The 6,557-nt window shown below is 35.7% G+C and overlaps 1 pseudogene; it reads right to left on the minus strand.

The window, feature by feature from the left end:
* Positions 1-3,407: 3,407 nt before the first annotated feature.
* Positions 3,408-4,613, minus strand: LOC118560400 (annotated as a pseudogene).
* Positions 4,614-6,557: the final 1,944 nt, after the last annotated feature.

The following is a 6,557-nucleotide window of genomic DNA, read 5'->3' on the forward strand; positions in this document are numbered from 1 at the left end:
AGACGGGCTGTGAACATTTTGGTCCAGGGTTACGGATCTTCGGTCTCCCTCTCTGGGTCTGTCTTTCCTCAAAGACCCTCAAAAAGCTGCAAAAAGCTGCAAAAAGCCAAACGAACTGAAAAGCTCTCTTCTAACAGTGCTATAAGCATATATATGTGAGTAACAACATGATTGACATATAAATAAGAGATTTAATACACAAATTACACTGTGAAGAAGAGAAGCTGAGTCTCTAAGGCGAGGACAAAGTGGCTGTTGGATTGTTTCACTGCAGGCCAGGGACGTGCAGGGGGGGGCGGAGGGGGCTTGAGCACCTGCCCCTTTGCCCCTTGATCCCCAAAGTGCCCTTTTGTCAGTGTGTTTTTTTTTGTTTTGTTTTTTTTGTATGTGTGTGTGTGTGCGTTTGTGTGTGTGTGTGCATGTCCAAAATAATAATAATTTAGATCTACTGTGCCACGGTTATCGTGGCATGGTAACATGATCCACATAACGTGCCTCACTCTTCCCTTCTTCTCCTCTTGCAGCTCAGCGGCTGCTGCTGCCGCTGTCTGACTGCCTGCCCCTTTAAATCGACAGCACACGTGACTGTGCCTTTGTGCTTTTTTTTAAACTCCACTCTTGTTGTACTGCCTTAAATCCGCCTTCCCTTTTTCTGATTTCTAGCGCGTGTGTGCGTGCCTGTTTGCCTGGAGCGCAAGACTTAAATTTCGATTTATACAGGGATACTTCCGTTACCACAATTAATACTTGACAACAAAACTAGTCCCAGTTAAAAAACTAAATATTATCAGCACTAAAATAGGTGAAAGCTGCTGAGTGCAGTTCTATAAAGAAGCAGGAGAGAATGTTTGGATTTGTGGAATTTGAGAAATGTAAGTAACCAACGTTAAACTATCAAAATAGCATCTAATTCTGAAGTATAATGCATTTATCAGCAAAAATCTAATCTCTTTTATAAAACTAAATATTCTGTGCCAGGCAGGAGTTCTGAAGACCGCTGGAAAGATGGAAAAGCAAAGACTGTAGGCTATTAAAAAGTCAGATTCTTAGCCACAGCCCTTTAAAAAGAAAGGGTGAGGGTTTCTTTTTACCAATATTTCGTTGTTTTTGTTGCTTTCATTGATTGCCGACCCTTTGAGGCAGTTCAGGCATAAATAGCAGGTGTTATTTCTTTTACATAATATACAGTATAAGAACACTATAGATGCCACCTAAACAACTGCTATATTTTGTTTAGACTAATTGGGATTCCACAAAATAATAGTGCTATTTATTTCACAATTTCTACTTCTAGAATTAGAATAAAGACAAATAAAACCGAGGAACACCATTTACGTTGGTTTTATTGTACAAAGGTTTCAAACCAGAGGCATAGCTAGACATTCTCATTATCAGGGGTTTAGCCCACAACATATTTCATCAATACGCGGGTAATTTGGTACACCAAAAAAGTAAAAATTATTTAATCTGTTGATGTGGTCGAAAAAATTAATTTAATATATGCCTTTACATATCTTAAAGTTTAATCTGCTGTTCTTTAATAGTCATACTAGTATATGCCACTAGTATATTACTATGTTCTCATTTGAATGATGAAATGGACAACCACTCATGTAACAGATTAGTTTTGGTGTCACCAATCTTACTCAAAGTACAGTATTGGGTCCTCCATGCTCCTTATGTATTAAGATTTACTGCACATTTAAACATTGACAACTCACTATTGTTAGGGAAATAATTAGTTGTCTGAGAGGATGTAGGTAAGGAGAAGCTGTTATCTACGCTTAAGATATATGATGTAAGAAATGTGTTTGGAATGGTAAGATAAATTACATGAAATGAGTTACACAGAGCCCATTTCTTGTTGAAGTTTGAATTTAATATTTGAAATGCTGTCAGTGTCAGTGACACTTTTACTTCAAGTGCAGAGAAAATACAATACATTTATTTGCAGTCCCTTGAATGAATAATTTTGCTGTTTTATGATGCAGACAGAGTATCTTTGATAAAAAAGAATAAGGGTGGGGTTTATCTCTGCACATTTCTATATCTTCAAAAGAAAATACAGGATAAATCTAGACAACAGACATATTTTGAATATATTTGGTTCAATAAGCCCGCATCAACTGTCTGTCTCTGTTGCTGGTAAGTTCAAATGCAAACTTTTTCAAAGTGGGAAAAAGTCAATCATCAGATCCAGTGATGTTTTAAAGATAAACAGCATCTAGTGTGTATCGTGCTTATAAAATTTGAATAAATGTAGCAAATAATGCTGCCTTTTCTTTTTAGACAGGCAAAACGCGTCCTGATGCTCAAATCAAGCATCAAAAAATAGGAGCATGCATATTGCGTAGGACCAATGAAGCGTAGGACCAATAGCGTTCCTACCAAAGTTCAAATCAAACCTACGCCCTTGATTCCATGTTACATTCTTTATAGTATGGGTTGGTACAGTTCAGCCGGTTGTATAGCAAGGTATGTTTCTGTATTGTGTTTTAAATCCGTGCCCCATGTGCCCTCTTTTAACTGTGAGCACCTGCCCCTCCAACGGTCTCTGCACGGCCCTGCTGCAGGCCGTATATGGACTTCCTTTCTGCTCTCTGTCTTCCACAGTCTTCTTGGAAATAGGTTGCAAAAAGTTCCAGTTTGCCTTGGAATGAGCCATGACTTCACCACATCGATGGCCGTTCACGTTTGTAGACTCCTGCGCTCTCCTCTTGAGTGGTATTAGGTGGAATTGAAGAACCTGGACCTGAGGAGCCTTTGCACAGCAGACAGTGAGCTGACCTCTGACCCTGCGCCTCCTTTGATCAGCAGTGACTTGTACATTTCTTGTAAATTTTGCATTTCAGCATTGCGTTTCAGCTAATATGAGACGCTTCTTTTAAATTTCCACACGTTGGAGTTCATAACAATGGAGTTACTTCCTCGTTGCATTTTATATTAGACAACGTACCCCATGAAAAAGAAGCTGGCTCCTTGGTTTAATTTAGAGTTGCATACTCTGAAACACAATTTCAAACACAATTACAATAATGTAGCAATAATTTCCATTCCTGTAATTCATCATAGGTATTGTATTGTTAACACAGAGCAAAGGGTGAAACTATGTTTTTCTTTTTTTGTACATAATTTGATAAAAGATTAACAAATAAAGTGATTCAACAAATATATATTATTATCGTTATTATTACTATTATTATTATCATTATTATACAAAGATGTTAAGTAACCAAGCGATCAGAAAAAGCTAAGAAAAGTAAATAAATATAGTGCTGTGGGAATGAAACATGAACTAGTTTAGACATTTTGCAGAAGAATTTTTTTTATGAAACATTTTTAAAAAAAACAGAAGTACCTCAAAGCTATAGTAAATTGATTGTTGCGAAGGCTTAAAATATTAAAACCTAAAGAGTCTCAGTATTTGGAGCAGTCGTGCTTTCAGTACCCTTGCTGCTCACATCCTAAGTCTCTGATGCTTTACAAGAACAGAGTGAAGCCAGAAACTTATCCAGGATGCTTTTCCGACATAACAAATACAAAGTTGTGTCTGCAAGAGGACTAAGAAAAACACAAACTTCAAAAATGTTACTAAGAATTAATTCATGGTCTATTAAGAGATAAACAATTATAGGCAGGAAAAGCAAAGCGTAAATTAGCAGCACTGCAACCTGAATGGCTGCAATTCGTCGTTTTTCATCTGCTGGGACACTGATGGCTCCAGAAAGAGCTTTAATAGTCCCAACCAAGAAGAAGACGAAGAAGGGAAATGGCAGGAGGAGAGCACATGACAAGATGGGGGAAAAAAAAGTTTGAGGAACATGCAGAAAAAAGATTAGGAGAAAAGGAACGGGAAGAACCCAGACCACGACACAGACCACCACATATGTCTTGATGTTTCTCCTGAATCTGTACCACATTGGCTTGGCAACAACCAAATACCTGTAACAACAGAAATAGCTGTTTATTCAATAGAGACTATCAGATACAGACTAATGGGATTATGTGAGACAGAAAAGAAGCATAAAGAGACAAGTTTGGTTACCTTTCACAGGAGATACAGACCATGAATCCAACACTGGCAATTAAACCAAAAAACAAGATGCCAGAGCCTTTTTCTGGGCTAACTAAATATGTAATTCTGCAGCAGAACTGAATGAGATCAGAAAAGAGAAGGTTGATGACGTAGACTGGGTGACTCTGACTCTTTTTCACCTACAAGAAAGAGAGAGAAAAAAATAACCAATGACACAAGAACACTTAACAAGTCAAATATTGCCTGTTTCATATATTCCAGTATTTCTAAGGGTAAGAAATGGCAGACTTGAACCTGTAATGAGAACAAACCATTGTTTAAAGTGTAAATAGAACATTCATTATTGATAAATAGATATAACTTATTTTGTACTTACCTGGAGAAAAAGGGCAACAATCACTAAAAGAGTCAAAGGAAGTCCAACTCCAATAGTGATCCAGTCCACCAATTTTACAATTGGTATATGCAATGCAAATCGTGATGCAAATGCAAAATTGCCATTTTCATCACCAGTTCTGTTCTCATCAGATCCATAATCATATTCTTCTGATGTGTAGTTGTAGTCCAACTCTTCCATCTTCAGTGTGGAACTAGAATTTGAAGATAGTTGTACTTATAAACATAAGTGATGATGTTTGTGTAAAGCTGACATTTTTGACTATTTTTCTATTTTAACATGTAAATTGAAATGTTACAGCAGTAAACCTAAATTGAATAATATTGATGAAGGATTTTCTGTCAAGGTTTTAGAAGTCAGATCAAAGCAAATGCAATAGGCACATGATGAGTAGACGATTAATTTTAATGGATAAACAAAGTTTACAAAGCATACAGGGACACAGAATCCTGGAAGACGACAAACTTAAACCAGAACAGGGTAAACAGACGAATGAAGATGGAGGACCTGTTGGGGTGATATGCCGAGAACACAATATTTAAGCCGATACAATGATATATAATTTTAAAAAATATATTTGTTGCATGAAACCATTAAAACATTCTTTATTGTCCAGCCATACTGGTTTTGAATTAAAAAAAATACTTTTCTATGCACTGAAAATGTTTCAGCAGTTGTTCATCACCACACACATCAACTAATTAGCACATTAACCAAATATCAGAAGCATTTGCTTCCGTGCTTCATCTCCCAAGCATGCTTACCATCACCTCAACAGCAGAACAACAAAAAGGCTTTAAAAACAGAACAATATTATTTGTATAAGTAATTGTAAAAGTATAAATTTACCTTTTGTTTCTCCAGATTTGTTCTTCAGCCAGAGATCCTTTCTGGACCGCTCACATCTATCTAACTGGTCAGCTGAAATGGAAATGGCTGTTCTGATATATAATCAAGCTTCTTTTTTTTTCCTGTAGCACTTAGTGTTGTTATGAAGAAATTGATCACTCTAAAGCTTTGAAGTGTATTTAAGCAATTAATGCTTTAGTTTAATACTTTCTAAAATAAAAAAAGCATCTACTAATGAGGAAATCTTATGAATAAATAATATTTCCTTTGGACTAATGGTTTGTCCGATATTGTCATCCATTTGTCTTTTTCTTTATAGAATTTTCTATTGCATCTCAAATAATTTTATGTATATGCTATTTTGTGTTCACTTGTGTTTTGCATAAAAAATATATAATTTCTCAAAAAACACTTTTTTTATTTGTCTAATCTTTCTTTTATTTCAGTTTGTAATTTTCCTATCAAACTTGGTGAAAAATATTAAACTCTGCTGGTAGATAAAGAGGGACTTTAATGCTAATAATAGTATTCTCTATGTGGAATAGAGCAATAACAAGTACACTAAGCATGATTAATTATCCTAATAAAAGTACATAGCCGTTCAATAAACCGACCTCCATGCTTATTAGAGAGCAATATTGGAATGTTAATTTTTATTTTTATCTCTTCACAGTCATCACTCCCCTGTAAGTTACAGAAATGCAATAAATTAATATGTCTTTATTACGATTTTTGAATTATTGTGAGTTCTTTTTGATTTAATTGTATTTTATTGTCATAATTTTCCTCTGCACCATTGATAATGAGATATTGTCCTTGTTGGGCTTTCAAAGATTTAAATCATTATAATAAAAATATAATTATCATATCCTGATGCATCTCAATAAACCAAGTAAAAAAAATTCGGTAGGTCCTCTGGATGGGTTCTTAACCACCATACTTCTCCAATGACCACATATTGTTACCAAAGGAACACTCTCATTCACTGCATTGTTAGACGGCGATTATTAGACAACATAGATGTACTGGTAAGATCCATTGTTAGCATTATTAAAGGTATAGTGGACGATCTTTTTTGGCTTGGAGTTTTGGGAGGATCACCTTATCCATGCCATCTGACATCTTGCGCTTCGCCTTGTTTTGTTACTATTTGCCTTTATGAATGTCCTGGCAGCTCAAGCATAGCATTGAGCTCACTAACCTCTGACTATTAAACCTATTAAAGATGAAAAATATGCTGCTTTCACTTTGTGAAAGGTCTTTGTATACAAAAGT

This window comes from Fundulus heteroclitus, unplaced genomic scaffold (assembly GCF_011125445.2).
Source record: "Fundulus heteroclitus isolate FHET01 unplaced genomic scaffold, MU-UCD_Fhet_4.1 scaffold_43, whole genome shotgun sequence".
NCBI lineage: Eukaryota > Metazoa > Chordata > Actinopteri > Cyprinodontiformes > Fundulidae > Fundulus > Fundulus heteroclitus.